This window comes from Rattus norvegicus, chromosome 17 (genome assembly GCF_036323735.1).
Source record: "Rattus norvegicus strain BN/NHsdMcwi chromosome 17, GRCr8, whole genome shotgun sequence".
NCBI classification, from domain to species: Eukaryota; Metazoa; Chordata; class Mammalia; order Rodentia; family Muridae; genus Rattus; species Rattus norvegicus.
Window position 1 is genome coordinate 56,282,773 of NC_086035.1, and position 16,644 is coordinate 56,299,416.

The 16,644-nt window shown below is 40.7% G+C and overlaps 1 protein-coding gene across 3 annotated transcripts in view; it reads left to right on the plus strand.

Moving 5' to 3' along the window:
- The first annotated feature begins 1,509 nt into the window (after positions 1-1,509).
- The window catches only part of Arhgap12 (Rho GTPase activating protein 12), a 113,349-nt gene continuing 98,214 nt past the window's right edge, over positions 1,510-16,644 (plus strand). Inside the window, exon 1 of one of the 3 annotated variants that reach the window (XM_006254012.5) lies at positions 1,510-1,697. The gene's annotated coding sequence lies outside the window, so the exon portion shown is untranslated. The remainder of the gene's footprint in view (positions 1,698-16,644) is intronic. The other 2 variants (XM_006254013.5, NM_001107357.2) reach the window with 2 other exon arrangements.

Consider the following 16,644-nt stretch of genomic DNA (forward strand, 5'->3'; position numbering starts at 1 on the left):
CTCTCTGGAAAGTAGTTTCAGAAGCACACAACGTTACTATATGAATTACTGTATGTTGGACAATGGCGTATTCTGAACATGCTGAACAAGGGCATGGAAAAGGGGCCATGTTAGAAACGGGGGTGGGGTGAGGGGAAGACCAGAAACATTATGAGAGCCAAAGAAAGGTAATAGAAAGTGCAAAGATACAGTATAGTCTCGTAGATTTTTAAATTCCCATCTCTAGCATCAAAGAAGAGAATTTCTTAGAATATCAGCCCCATTAGATTTAATGAGGACTATAAGCTAAAGCTGTTAGAAACTTTCCCAATATTCTGGTGAGATTTATTATTACTTAACAATTGAGAATTCAGCGTGTTGTAAAGCTGACAGACATTGCTGCATCTTTATAGATGAAGCCCAGAAGTCATCTCCAGAGCCTGGCTTTTGAACCCTATGCTGGCTTCCTTCTTCTTTGGTGTTATTGAAATCTGATCTGGGGATCATAAAAGGCACAATCAACAAGTAGTTAATGAATGATTTCTGATTTCCTAATTTTTTTTCAGTCTTTTGATTTTAGAGCCTGAAGGTTTAAGTCAACAGTCTTTATGTGATAGTGGAGGTGTAAAGGGTGAAGCGGCAATAAATGGTAGAAGCCAGGCCTCTGCGGATTCTCCATTCTAGCTACTCACCACACGATCACGATCACTACACATTTAACCGCGGGCCACTTCCGTGCTCTACACTGCCACACTGTAAACCGGATTGACTTTGGACAATGGCACCCGAGTGGCCCACAGTGATTGCACACAGAAGGCCCTATGGATTCAAAGCGCAGTCACGCTCCTGTGTACTGCTCGTCCAGCACTCTGCGCGAGGCTCAGGCCACCAATAGTTCCGCACAGATTTAGTGCGGAGATCAAGATCCGCTCAAAATCCCCAGAGATCCATCTCATGCCAATAGAAGTGCGACACGTTTACCGACACTAAGCGCAGTTGCCAGTCTGTGGACCCTAGAGCTAGGGCGCCATTAAGCCTCAGACGGCAGGGAGCCTGCCGCCGTAGCACTCTGTTCTCCGTTCCCCGTATCCCTACTAGCGTTTTCCCAACACTTCCCACTAGCTGTTTACAAAGTGTTGACGCCCACTCGTCCGTGACCGGCTTCCGCGCCCTCCCTAATTCCTTTACACAGCCCAGCCTGCCCCAATACCCTCCCAACAACCCGCCCATCGGGCATTCTTGGCTACCTTGCCCGGTGCGCCCTTTGCTGCTTAGGACTTGGCGCCCCGCCCACTCTAGCCATCACGTGAGCCGCCCGTCCCTCACAAATCCATTGCCCCGCCCCCTCTGTCACGTGCTCCCAACTATCCGCCCATTTACAGTACCTGCCCCGCCTCCGCTCATCACGTGGGTACTCTGCCCCGCCCCTCTGAAGCGTCTCGCACTCCCTCTTAGGTCCCTCCGCCCCGCCCTCCCAGAAGACCACCAGCCCCCTTTCGTCACGTGGCCAAGTGCCCCGCCCCCTGCTTAGTGCCCGCCCCGCCCCCGCGCCGGCGCGCTCCGACGTGCCCTGGAACTTACCCTCCCTCAGAGACCAGCTTGCGGGGACGCCCGGTTGTGGTTGCCGCGGAGTGAGTGCTCTTCAGGCGGTTTCTCAGTCGCTCGGCCACTGCGCCGGATGAGGAGGGAGTTCCCCGTCGCAAGGTCTCCAACCCTAGGTAAAAAGGCCCGGCGCGGGTTCCCGCGGAACGCACAAAGGCGCTCGGGGGCGCGGGCTATGCTCGCCGAAGGCTGCGCCGGGGAGGGCGGCGGCCGCCTAGCCTGTGGGGCGAGCAGGTTTACTTGACTCTGGTCTCAGCCTGGGCTCCCCGGCTTCCTGCCTGCGGGCAGAGGGCCCTAGGGAGGGCGGGAAGGCCGGCCCGCCCCCCGCGGCTGCTGCCGGTGGGCACACCTGCCACCTGGGCCGCGTCGGGGACCGTGGACGCGAACGGCGCGCTCTCCCGGGCCCTGAGGAGCTGCCCCCGGTTCTGTTGCGAGATATCTTTTCCGAGCCCTTGAATCTCAGACAACAGACCCTGCTGCCAGCGCGCTGCCTCCCTGCCTGCCTCCCTGCCTCCCGTCTGGGGCGTTTGTTTTGTCTTTCCGGAAAGGCTGCCCTTGACACGTTGTGTCTTAAGTTACTGCAGACCCTCACAGACAGAATGGCCACAAGGTGGTCATTAGGGAGAAAGGCACGCCCTTCAGTTTCCGAGGCGGGTGCAGTTTTCCTTTTTTTTTTTTTTTTTTTTGCCTACAGCAGCGTTTTAAAATGCTTTGCAAAGGCGAACGCAAATTTTCTAGTATACCTTTTCAAAAAAGTTGGAATGCCAAATGAAGTGCCACGGGTAATGGGTTTTAACACTGGTTTCAAGGTTGGTCTGTGTGGTTCATGTTGACATGCGGAAGTAGATTTTATTGACCATTTAGGCATACATTCCTAAAGGGAGGTACATTGGAGGAAGGAGCATTAACAAGGAGTCACCCTGGTTCTGGTCCAGGTTTTGCTATCCGACTTATGTGAAATCTTGGAAAACTTTGAATATTGCAGCGAAAAATTGTTCAGAGTATGTAGCGGGTAGCAGTGCCTCTTTTGCACTTAAAAGCTGAGAAATGGTGGCCTGGAGGTGTTTATTTGCTCACGTCCGGTTTTGCTTACCTGATCTCTAAGAAGGTGTATGGTAGAATGGATCATCTTTCCGTTTCTCCATTGTTCCGTGTCTGACTGCAGGTGCACTGTTTTCTATTTTAAAATTGCTTTGGAAACCTTTCAGAGCAGTGTTTGGAACCCAGAGCAATACCTAAGACTGGTTCGTGAAGGTGTGATTTAAGCCACACCATTGAAGTTTAGGCCATCAAGGCACACATAACTTTCTATCTTTCTGGGGTGTTTTTCTGTTCAGGAAACAAAGCATAGATCATATTCTCCCTCTCCCCTTCTCTGCCCTCTCTCCCTCTCCTCATCTGTGTGTGTGTTTAGTTCCTAGTATTTATTGACTATCTCCTGTTCTTTATCAACCACGGGGGCTGGAGATTGCTCATTGAGTCACGATATGACACCACTTGTGTAGGTTAGTTGTGCTTATACGATTGTCAATACTTCCAGATTTTTAATACACTACTCCGTTTGTGAGGCATAGATGAAATATGTGAGTGCTGAAGAACAACTTACCAGTTGTAATCATTTGGCTTTTTTATTAGAAAGTAGTCAATGCGTTTTAAAACATGGCCTGATTTTAAAATGAGCTTTAAGTCCTAAAAGTGCAAATGACATTACTGGGAATAAGGGTAATAATTTTATCTATTTACTTACTATGGCCTCACTTTATGTAGGTAGCTCTGGCTGGCCTGAAACTCACTAAATAGATCAGGCTTGCCTTTAATTGACAGATCTCCCTCTCCCCTGAGAACTGGGATTCAAGGTGTGCACTACCATGCCTATCTACAAGTAATACTTCCAAATTAACTAAAATGTGATAGTGGTCTGTAAAGTCACTAAATAGTAGTAATATTATTTGTCCGAGAAAATGGACATTGAAATTTTGCGATAAACAATGAAAGAGAAAAGTGAAATTAAACTTTTATCCCACTTTGTATTTAACGGTTTTAATATTATTTGGGAGTGTGTGTTACTGGAAATCAGTCCTAGGTCCTTGGCATGTTAGCTGAGTGTTTTCTAGTAAAACCAAGAACCTAATAGACATTAGTTATAATTGTAATTTGTTTTCTGTAGAATAAGTCAGATATGGAAGTGAATCTACAACACAGGAATTCATTGTACTTAAAGACACTTTTAGTTGAGGACCCCAATATTGGGCTACCATCTTTGTGACTCCACTTTTCCTTGTTTATTTGGCCTAATTATACTAGAACCATGTAATTCAGCCATTGCCTTGTTGCTTTCATAAGACAGTCCGATGGTTTCAGTTTGTAGGTGACTTGTTTTATGTTTGAACTGAGCCAACAAATGCTGGTGTTTTATCTGGGAGCTGCTTTCTCCTGTTTATAATCTGTGACTTCTCTAATCCTCAAGCACAGGGGATCGTCTGCCCTTCTAATAAGCCCCTGGGTCATGTGTGCAGCACTCAGACCACTGACAACTATACTATCATAGAAATATACTACCACCTATCATGTGATCTAAATGTGTAGTACTCATGTTACAAAAAACAAGTGAACAAATTATATAATATTTTAGTGTATAATTTACATAAAATTCTCATTATTTTGATTAACTTTTTGATAGATTGTGTAGCTTATACTTAGCACTTAATCTATTCTACCCATGTTGTAAATTTTTAGTAGTCATATCAAAAGTGTCTATTGTGTTAAGCTATCTATTGTTGGTTAGTCCAAACTCTTTTTATTTCTCTTTCTCTTTTTGAGAGAGGGTCTTATTATGTAACTCTGGCTGGAACTCATTGTGTAGACCAGGATATAGTCACTGCCTCTGTCTTTGGAATGCCCAACTAGTTAGTCTGAACTCTAAGAATGCTGTTCTTAGTATGTTTGCAGATTAGTACAACATAGTGTTGATTGTGAAGTGTAGATTTTGGGGCTTCAGTTTCATACTGTCATTAAAATGTCTAAAACTGGGACTCAGTACTTGATGGCTTAAAACCTCTCTAGTATATGATTATGGAATGCCTGTGGCATTCTGGACAAGATCCTAGATCAGAAAGGTCAGCGTCAGGGCAGTAGGGAAGAACTAAAAGTCTGAACAAAGTATTCTGCATCAGTTGATTTTGATACTGATTTATCGACTAAGAAAAGTATGCCAAGTATAACATTTAATGAGGCACAGAGAGACCCTTCCACACTATTTTTGTAGTAATTCTATAAGTCTTTTTGAATCAAGATTTTATGTAGCCCAGGCTGACCTTGAATTTGATAAGTAGTTAAGGATGACGTTGAATTTAAGATACTCTTGCCTCCATCTCCTAAGTGCTAGAATCATAAATGTTTGCCACTGCACAGAGTTGATACTGTGCTGGCATTGGAACTCAGGGCCTCTTGTATGCTGGCCACCTACTCGACCTAAGCTATATCCCAGCCCTAATTCTACAAGTCTTAAACTCTTCCAAAATAAGTACATTCAAAAAAAAATTAGATGATCCTTTACAGATGATTCCATCCCTCCTAATATGAAAATCAGTGCTCTGAGTCACCGATGACTTGCCTTCTGCAGCTTGAATGGCAGAATGGAATTTGATATTGAGTGTTTTTGCCAGAGTAGATAAAATTTAGGAAGGGCTTACTGTCCTAAGCCTACTGTACATTTAATTCTCCAATACATGGTTCCTGTTACTAAGCAGTTTGACGTGCATCTGGAAATAGGCTTGGAGAGCTTCATTGCCTTCTCTTAGATCGCAAAGACAGGGACTAGTTTTACTGCATTGTATTTTTCTACTCTTAATAGGAATACTGTGTATCATGTTTTAATTTACAAAGATCTTTTTCCTTCTTCACAGGGATCTTTTGAAGTTTGTATTTTTTTTCCTTTTCTTCTTCCTTTGTAAGGATTTATTTATTATATATGAGTACATTGTAACTGTCTTCAGACACACCAGAAGAGGGCATCAGATCTCATTACAGATGGTTGTGAGCCACCATGTGGTTGCTGGGAATTGAACTCAGGAAGAGCAGTCAATGCTCTTAACCACTGAGCCATCTCTCCATCCCCTCCTTCTTCTTTTAACCAGTAAGATACCCAAGGAGCTGAAATGGCACAGCCCAGGTTTAAACTTTAGGCCTCTGACCTTGAGTCTGTGCTTTTTCTCTTTTCTCAGACAGAATTTAGAATATCTTAAGGTGTTAGAGTGGTATCTTTGAAAATTGGACGAAAAGTACTTAATTTTGTTATATATCATTATGTTGTCTAAGTTTCACTTTTATTAAGGTAATGCTAACGTGTATCCTATTCTATAGACCAAGTTGCAAATGGAAAGGAGTAATTTTAACACTGAAGCTCAATGTACTTTAAGTCACTTTTAGTTGAGGACCTATTAGGCCACCATCTTTTTTATTTTACTTTTTGGTCAGCTGGTCTAATCGTGCTGGAGTCTAGTGATTGAGCCATTACCTTGCTGCGTTTGTGAGCTGATTGATTGCTGTTTCAGTTTACAGTAGACTTGCTCTATAGTTGAACTGCTAAATACTGAGCTCCGGAAGGCCCCCTCTGCCTTGTTGATAATTGCTTCTCTAAATTTGTTTCTTCTGCACTTAGTAAGCTCCAGGTTGTATGGATAATTGTTCTCTGCCCAAATTTAAACTTGCTTTTCATTGAGGTATAGTATACATGGATTAGAAATAAACTAATGCTTAAAATGAACAAACTCATATGAGTCAATACATATAACAACACAGTTGTACTTCAGAAGTATTATTTAGAATGATACACAGGAAACACAGCAGGCTGTCTCATCTTCTATGATTTTATTTTCTATCATAACTTTTGCATCCTTGGGCAAGCAGTGACTTATGAGATACTCTCTACCATGCTTTTTTTTTTTTTTTTTTAAAGATTTATTTATTTATTATATATAAGTACACTGTAGCTGTCTTCAGATACACCAGAAGAGGGCATCGGATCTCTTTACAGATGGTTGTGAGCCACCATGTGGTTGCTGGGAATTGAACTCATGACCTCTGAAAGAGCAGTCGGGTGCTCTTAACCGCTGAGCCATCTCTCCAGCCCTCTACCATGCTTTTTAAATTAGTAGATACGTTAGTACATGTTTCATCTTTCTCATCTCTCAAAAACCTTTGTGCTTACTGCTTTATAGAGTGTGTACATGAGTTTGTTTAGGCATTGGTGGCTGATTGACAGACCCTTCTGTGGCCTGACATTGCTGTACCTCTTGGGTGAGTTACCAGCTTATACAGTAAGCATACACTTTTATTAGGAACTGACAAATTGTTTTTAGGCTAGCAATATCTTTTTGCATTCTCACAGGGATGAGTACAGGTTTCAGTTGCTACCATTCTTATCCTAAAGAATACTTTTTAAAGTCATTTTTGCCAGGTATAGTGGAAACACAACTTTTTATCCCTGCACTCTGGAGGCAGAGGCTGGTGGAACTCTAAGGCCAGCTTGGACTACACACTTTTTAAGCTAGCCAGGGCTGTACAGTAAGACCTTTTTTTTCTTTTTCTTTTTTTTAAAGTAATTAGTAATATTTGGTTGTTTGACTTAAACTGTACAGTTTGATGAACTTAGTAAAATGTTTATACTTGAGAACATACTACAGTTTAAACATAATTTGAGTTTGCCCATATGTTGGAGCTTGCTCCTCAGTGTGGTGATGTTTCAGGAGCTTGCAGGTATGTCCAACGTGGGCTGCAGGTGCCTCCAAAAAGAAAACCTGTGAAGCTGAGAGTAATGGTATAGGCCTTTAATCCCAGTACTCAGGAGGCAAAGGCAGGCGGATCTCTGAGTTTGAGGACTATTTGGTCTACAGAGTAAGTTCTAGAACATCCATGGTTGTTTGGATAAATAACCATGTTACAAAAACAAGCAAACAAGCATAGATAACCTTGTCTCAAAAACAAACTGGGTTTCTATTGCTGTAAAGAGACACTGTGACCAAGGCAACTCTTAAAATGGACAGCATTTAATTAGGTCTGGCTTACAGGTTCTACGATTCAGTTTTATCATCATGGCAGGAAGCATGGCAGCATCCAGGCAGGCATGGTGCTGGAGGAGCTGAGAGTTCTATATCTTGTTCTGGGCAAACAGGAGAAAACCATCTCTGACATGGCTAGGCGGAGAGTCTTCAAGCCCAACCCCACAGTGACACACTTCCTCCAACAGGGCCACACTTGCTAATAGTGCCATTCCCTGGGCCAAGTATATTCAAACCACCACACAAACAAATAAAACAAAAGATAAGCTATGAAGATGACCCACAACAAAATTGTAGTTAACTTAAAACAAGATGATGCTTTTGGATGTGTGGTTTTAAAAATTTCAGTCACAGTTCTTGAGTGTGATTTTTGCAGATGACAACACTGTGTTGCAGTGTTGAAAGGTTAGACAAGCCCGTGAGAGGTACGACCTATCAGGGAATTATGAAGCTGTTGAGTGTACTGCCTTCAGAAGGAATTGTTGTGGTTCTCATTAAACCTTGCTAGTTTTTGAAAGGTTATTGATAAGAGAACAAGCCTGACTTAGCTCCTCCTTGTCAATGATATGGCCTCTCGCTCTGTTGTTTCTCCTCCATTCTTTTTTTTTTTTTTTTTTTTTTTTTTTTTTGGTTCTTTTTTTCGGAGCTGGGGACCGAACCCAGGGCCTTGCGCTTCCTAGGTAAGCGCTCTACCACTGAGCTAAATCCCCAGCCCCTCCTCCATTCTTTGTCACCACTTTGAAGCTGTTTTGAGCTCTCACCACTGCTTAGCACCACACCATTTACACTCCATAACCTGAGTAGCTAGCCTAAGGAATTGTCTTACATAAATCAAATACAGAAGGCATCACCATTTTTAAGACTGAGTACACCTACTGCTCCCTTTGCTCCAAATCTCTTGCGTTCATTTCCCTTGTCCCCTGGCATCACTGGCTTTCTGTCACTTAAGTTTACATTTTCTAGAATTTTGTGCAGATGGACTCTCATGCAATGTTTGGGATTGTCTCAGTAGAAGATTATTTGAAATTTACCCAGTTTGTTGTAGCATTAATTCATTCCTTTTTATTATTGAATGGCATTCCTGAGATGGGTATAACACAGTCAGTCTGTCCATATACCTTTTGACTGATAGTTGGGCAGCCAGGTGTTGATAAACCTGCTGTTGTTAAATGGAAGCCGGGCTTTCATTTTTCTTTGGTAAATCTCTAAAAGGAGAATCTGTGTCATGTGGTGTAGTTACGTTTTTTTTTTTTTTTTTTTTTTTTTTTTTGGAGCTGGGGACCAAACCCAGCCTAGTTCTACCACTGAGCTAAATCCCCAACCCCTGTAGTTACGTTTTTAAGCACTAGATAAATATAATCAAGTGGTTTTCTTTCTTTTTACCATTTTACATCCTTAGTAGCAGTGTGAGTTCTAGCTGCTCCATATTCCCAGAAACATGAGAATGATTTGACTTAACCATAGTAGGTGTGTAGTGGCATTGTTTTTTTTTTTTTAATAATTTTCATCTTCCCGATGACTGAAGATGTTAGTTATTTTTTTCAAGAGCTTATTCAGTATCTGTAGAACTTTGCATAAGCCTGTTAAAACTATTTGCCTCGTTTTTTTGTTTGTTTTGTCTTGTTTTTGAGATAGAATCTCCCTGTGCAGCTCTGGGTGGCCTGGAACTCCACTATGTAGACCACATCTCTGTAGATGCACAGAGATCTGCCTGCCTCTGCCAAATGCTGGGATTATGTTGAGTTGTCTTCTCATTAACTTGCAAACTCTATACTTTCTAGATGCAGAGTTCTTTGTTGAAATATGTCTTCAAAAACCCATAGTTTTCCTAACCAGTTTTTCAGTGGTGTCTTTTTTATTTTTAAATGCCCAATGGGAAATCTCTACAGCCACTACAGTGAAACCATCTATTTGGTGGAGGCATTTTGCCACTGGGAATTGTGAGCTGTTAAACTGGTAGAATAGAAGCCAAACACAGGTGAGTTATAAAGTAAAATAAGGAGAGGAGTCTTAATTTCTGAGGTACAGAAAGCAAACGCCTTTCCCTGCTGGTTCTGGGAGTAATATTCAGTCTGTGGAACATCCTGTAGTGTAGGTAAGGTGACCTGATACTGCATGGGATCATCCTGTAGGTTAGCAGCCAGATGCTCCAAGGGATAAACTACAGATAGTGGTGTCTTGGTGATACACCAGGCTAGAAGTAAAGGGTTGCAGTAAGCTTATTATTTCACACGAAACAAAGTAGACGAGGCTAGTTTTGAGGGCAGTTAGCATCTCCCCAACTCCTGCTTTTGTTGCCATAGTTGTTGCCACGTGCTGAGGAACACCAGGGCCTCTAGCAAAAGATTTTTAATTGGTGAAATTCAATTTGATTTTTGCTTTTTTATTGTTGCTCTTCATCAGAAGAAACCATTGACAAAGCAGAATGTGATTGCGCATTCTTGTAATTCCAGTATTTGAGAAGCTGAGAATAGTGCGTTTGAGACCGGCTAGGGCTACATGATGAGACCTTGTCTCAAAGACACTGCCAAAATCCAAAATAAACCTTTGTCAAACCAATAATCTCTAATATCTTCCCTCTTGTAAGCTTTATAACGTCTGTGATCCATTTTGTTTTCTCTGAAGTATATGGTACAAGAATTCTATATGAAACCTGCTGCAGCGGTGCATGCCTTTAATCCCGGCACTTAGGAGGCAGTGACAGGAGGATCTCTCTGGATTTGAGACCAGCTTTGTCAGCAGAGCTGGTTCCAGGACACCAAGACTACACAAAGAAACCCTGTCTTGAAAAACAAAAATCAACAACAACAAAAAGAATGCCTTATGAATGTTGAATTTACTGTTTGCTTAGTGTTTGGCTATGACTCAGCAGGTAGAGGTGTTTGCTTTCAAGTCTGATAAGCTGAGTTGGATCCCTAGGATCCAAATGGTGGAACATCTCCATTGTGAACATCCCATACTACAGTGGTATATTTCTTCTTTTTTGTTTTTTGTTTTTTGGGTTTTTTTTTGTTTGTTTTTTTTTTGAGACAGGTCCTGGAACTCATTATGTAGACCAGGCTGGCTTCAGTCTCTGCCTACTGGGTGCTGAGATGAAAGGTACAGGCCAGTTGTATGTTTTTTTTTTTAAAAAACAATGATCCTACATAGTTGTCCCTGAGCAATAATTTATGTAAATGGAGTTTGGGTTTGGGCAAATATTGTTATTTACCCAGTGTTAGAATAAAATGCACAGTATTTTCACTACTTTGGAAATCCTCCAAGGTACTACAGCTGCTCTCCTTCCACTCTCCTAGCGTATGAAACCATGGGTTGGCCTTCGGATCTTCACTGTCCCTGTGGTTTGCCTTTTTCAGGATGTTATATAGTTGCAATCATGCACAATATTTCATTTTTAGACTGGTTTCTTCTACTTGGTGGTATGTTTCCTCCAACTCTTAATAACTCTTTTTTGGGGTTGGGGATTTAGCTCAGCGGTAGAGCGCTTGCCTAGCAAATGCAAGGCCCTGGGTTCGGTCCCCAGCTCCGAAAAAAAGAAAAAAAAAACCCTCTTTTTTGTATGTGTGCTAAAAATTACATTGCACTGAAATTGCTAATGAGGGTGAGGCGGGAGGATGGAGAATTTGAGACTCTGTCTCAATAAAACAAAACAAATTACATTATGGATATCTCAGAGTTTCTCCATTTCCCTGCTGAAAGATCTCTTAGTTGCTTTTGGTTGTAGTAATTATAGACAGCATTGTGGTTGTCACCTGTATGTAGGTTTTTATATAGGCTTTAGATTCTAACTTCTGTAGGTAAAATTTAGGAACTACTAGGGCAGTGGGTGGCATCCCTTTAATCCCAGCACTCAGGTAGATCTCTTGAGTTTGAGGTCATCCTGGTCTATAGAGTGAGTTCTAGGATAACCAGGGTTACACAGAGAAACCCAGTCTTGAAAAACAATAGCCAAAAAAAAAAACAAAAACAAAAACAGAAAAAACACAAAAAAACAAAAAACCAAACCAAACCAAACAAAACAAAAAAACCCAACAAAACTCAAACAAAAAACCAAAAACCCAGGAGCACAACTGCTGCTGCATGTGCTAAAAGGATGTGTCTTTAGAAACTTCCAGAGTGCCTTTACTGTGCCATTTCACATTCCCAACAGCAATGAAGGAGTTCCTAAGAGTCTGCCCTGCTTAGTTCTTGGTGCTGTCAATATTCTGGACATTGCCTTTGTAATAAGCATGCACTAACATCTCATTGTCATTTTAATTTGCATTTCCTAGATGGCATATGGTATGGATCTCTTGATATGTTTATTTAGTATGTCTATAACTTTGGTGTGGTATCTGTTAAAGTCTTTGGCTCTTTTTCTTTTCTTTTTAAGATTAACTCTTCCTTCTGTGTTTTTGTGTGTGCATAGAAGTGTAGGTGCTTGCACTATGCATTCAGTCTCCTGGAGCTGAAGTGACATGTAGTCGTGGGGTGCTGGGTGCTGAACTCGGGTCCTCTGCAAGAGCAATAATTGCTCTTAACTGTTGAATAACTGAATAACTGCTGAACTGTCTTCCATCCATGGCCTATTTTTAAACTGAGTTTTTAATTAAATAGATGTATTTTTAACTTTTTATTAAGGTTTGTGTGGTTGTCGTTGTGTGCCCAGTGCTTGAGGAGGCTAGAATAAGGTTTTGGGATCCCTGGAAATGGTCCTGAGCCACCATGTGGGTGCTGGGAATTGAACCTGGATTCTCTGAAAGAGCAAGGTAGTGCCTGGCCTTTAACTTCTGAGCCATTTCTCCAGCCTGAATTGACTGACTTTTTTTTTTCTTTTTGGTTTTTCCAAGACAGGGTTTCTCTGCAGTTCTGGCTGTCCTGGAACTCAGAGATCCACCTGCCTCTGCCTCCCTAGTGCTGGGATTAAAGGCAGGCAGCATTATCGCCTAGCTGAGTTGATTAATTTTTAAATGTTCAACTTAGTACTGTTCTTGGACTTGATACATTGTATTTGAAAGCATTGTTGGAAGGTGCATGCCTGAATCATGGAACTTGGGAGGCAGAGTAAGGAAGATTGAGTTTGAGGTCAGTAAGCATAAAGAGTTCAATGCTAGTCTAGGCTATATGAGATGATGGGTATGGTTAAAGGGATCCAATTTGCTACAATTAGATTAGCAATTTTTGTATCTATATATTCTTGAATGATACTGGTTAGCAGTGTCATTTTTTTCTCTCTGTTTCAGTGTTTTTTTTTTTTTTTTAATGTTATTGTAAGTATGCTAACTTTATAGAATGAATTGGGTTCTTTTTTTTTTTTTTTTTTTTTTTTTTTGGAGCTGGGGACCGAACCCAGGGCCTTGCGCTTCCTAGGCAAGTGCTCTACCACTGAGCTAAATCCCCAACCCCCGAATTGGGTTCTTTTTACATTGATCTGTCTGTGGAGATTTTTGTAGAAATGTGATACCCCCTACCTCCTTCACTTTGAGTAAATTCACCAGTGGAAGCTTTTTAACCAGGAGTTTTTTTTTTTGTTTTTTTTTTTTTTTTGTGGTTAGTTTTTAATATTTACTTTATGTATGTCAATGTATGTGTGTGCCTGTGTGTGTAGGCCAGAAGTTCCACTTTTTTGTTTTGAGACAATAGTTTCTGTGGCTTGGAATACATGATCAGGATAAACTGGCTCACTTACTAGTCCTAGGAATCCTTCTGTTCTCTGCCCTAGGAGTATAAGTGTGTGCCATCATGTTAGGTTTTAACATAATGTTAAATAGCAATCATTTTACTTTATTCAGTGGTGTTGAGGATATAACCAAGAGTCAGATTACATTCCAGCCCACATTTGGAGTTCTTGTGGTTTCATAAGTTTATAACTTCATTGTGATCAAATTTATTGTGACCAGAGAACTAACTTTGCATGATTTCTGTTCTTTATATTTTGGGACCTGTTTTCCTCACCCAGAGTGTGGATTGTAGGAAGTCATGCATTAGCGAGGCTAAGAACCATTGTTCTAGAAGCTTTCCCCATTCTTCTCTCGATGGGCTTCCCCAGGCCAGGAGAGAACTGCTATTCTCTCAGCTTCATGTAAATGAGATCATACAGGATTTGTCTTTTATTTCTGACTTAACATATGTCCTGTGAGTCCTATTCATGTTGTCAGAAATGACAGGGTTCCATCCTTTTTTTAAGGCCAGCTATTTTATTGCAAATACAACATATTTTTGTCATTCATCTGTTGCTGGAAACAGGTTGATTGCATTTCTTGGCTGTTGTAAATAGCACTGCAAGAAAAATGAAATTGAGTCTGCTTCTTCAAAATGCTGAATGGAAGAAGTATTTAATTTTAGGAAGGTCCAGTTTTTTTTCTCTCATGGTTATAAATTTGTTAAATATTAAAATTCATTGCCAAATCCAAGCTTGTATTTCTATTTTGATTTGATGCATTCCTTACCCCAGTGTGTACACTAAACTTTGCACATGTTGGGTACTGATGAGTATTACTCCAGCCTTTGAACTACATTCAAGGGAAAGTCATTGTGATGACCCTGTTTCTGTCTTCCATAGCCCATGGAATTCTAGATACCCTGTGCAGATTTTCTTTTTTGAAAGTTTAATTAATTTTTCTCTCTTTCTGAGACAAGGTCTCAGTATACCCTGACTGACCCGCAGATTCACTGTACACCAGGCTGGCCTCCAACTCAGAGCCTTCTGCCTTCTCTGGGATTAAAGGTTTGGTTTACATATTTCCTTTTTATTAAAATATGCTTATTTCTCCAAATACTTCTTTTGCTGTTTCCTCATTTTTATTTTATGCATAAGTCTTGCTTTTGCATTTCCTTCACTGGTTTTCCGTCTTTTCCTTCTGTACCACTTTACGACTACCAACTTATTTCCTGTATCCTATTTTTGCTTTTTTTTCTTTTTAACAGCCAGACTCATTATGCTATTTGCCTTTCCTTCATTAAAGTGCTACTTTAATTCAGAGAAGTATTTTATATTGTGTATCTGTTCATTCTTAGAAAGCTGGGGTTCATTAAAAAAACTTGAGCTTAATACTGGCTAATGATTATGATTGTATAACTTAGAAAACAAGTTGGTGAAACAATTTCTTCTGCTGGTACCTTTGTGGATTTTGTTGCTTTGCTCATTAAATTTTATTTTATTTATTAGGTGCTTGTTTGGGAATTACTATTTTATTCTTATTTTTTCCCCTTTTGTGGAGTTTGGGTATATACTAGGCTAGTATAGACTACATTAGGTGATGGGGGTAGTTAAAGAGATCCAATTTGCTACAATGAGATTAGCAATTTTTGTATCTATATTCTTGAATGATGCTGGTTATCAGTAGGCAAGCAAGCAGTCTACCAACTAAGTTACATCTCCAGTTTTTTGTTTTTTTGTTTTTTTTCTTTTTTTTTTTTGGAGCTGGGGACCAAACCCAGGGCCTTGCGCTTGCTAGGCAAGCGCTCTACCACTAAGCTAAATCCCCAACCCCTCCATTTTTTTTTTTTTTAGGAAATTAAAAATTGATTTACTCTTTGACAGTTTTGTACATGAATGTAATATATTCTACTTACACTTGTCCCCATTTTCTTATCTCCAGCTTACTGCCACTAACTCCCCTCTCCAGTTATATTATTCATTGTTTGTTTTGGGGGGGTTCTTACATATGTTAGAGAAGTGTTCTACTACTGATAATAGTATTCTATAGCCTCATTTTATTATTTTGGAGAACATAGTGCCAAGAATTAGTGATTTAGCTTCAATATTTTTAGATTGCTTAATATTGACATGCTTGATGCATATTAGCATTTTATCATTCTAAGTACTAGAGTATCAGAATTACTGCATGTGTTGTGCATATCTGGAATAGTCTTAAATGATAAACCTCTTAGTTATGAATTATTTACTCTTTGTTTCTCTTAAGATTTTATTTTCTTGTTTATTTTTGTTTTGGATTGTTTTTGATATATCTAGTAAGATTTAGTTGGTTAAAGCAGATGTCCTGGGGGAGGAAGGTAACATTTGCTGAGCTGTATAATTTGTGGTAGGCTTCTTAGTAATTTACATGAGAAAGAATTTAAAAAATTAACAGATGGGGAAAAGAGGTTATGAGGTGATAAAGTAGCATGATGGAACATTCTGTGTCTGAGCTGAGGATAGAGCAGTGCTAGATAGAGGTGATGGGCTTATCAGATGGCTGGAAACCTGTCTGCTCCACAGAACTCACAGAAGAAGCCAGGCACAGAGGCCTGTGATCGTAATCCAGTCCCGTGGAGATGGAGATGAGGTGCATCCTTGGGACTTGCTGGTCAGCCAGCCTGGACTACGTGGTGCATTCCATACCAGTGAGAGAGCCTGTCTCAACAAAACAAAACAAAGCCCGGTGTGGTGGTTCACATGTTTCATTTTAGGCAGAGGAAGGAGGATGTCTATGAGATCAGCCTTGTCTACACAGTGAGTTCTAAGACAGAGCTATTTAGTTGGACTCTGTCTCAAGGCAAAACAAACAAAATAACAAGACAGATGGCACCTGAGACTATCTGAGGTTGTCCTTTGACCTTTATAAGAGTGAGCTCGTGGGTACTCATGACCCCCCCCCCCCACCTTTCCACTTCTCCATACATACAAAAGATGTATGTGTGTGTGTGTTTGTTGAAACATAAGGAAGAAGTGGTCGCAGCAGGGGAGGAAGAAGACTTGCAAGAAGTTTGAAAGTCTCATGTGAACATTTAAAAAATTGCTGAGAAAAGCAGGGGGATGTTCAAAGCAGTAGACATGCAAAAATTGAGTGTTCTGGTGATTGGGTGCTTGGTAGTTTGTGTGTGGTGATGGTGGACAGAGGCATGTGTGATGAGTACTGAAGAGGTTCATCTTAGGAGTGTTCTGATGAGAGTATTCTCTAGTTAAGGAAGCAGAATTCTATCTGCAGTTATCAGAATAAATAACTGGCCTGATTTAAGGAGAAGAGGAAGAAACAATCTAAATCAAAGTAAGTTTTCATTTTAATGTAGCCTGTTCTTAGAC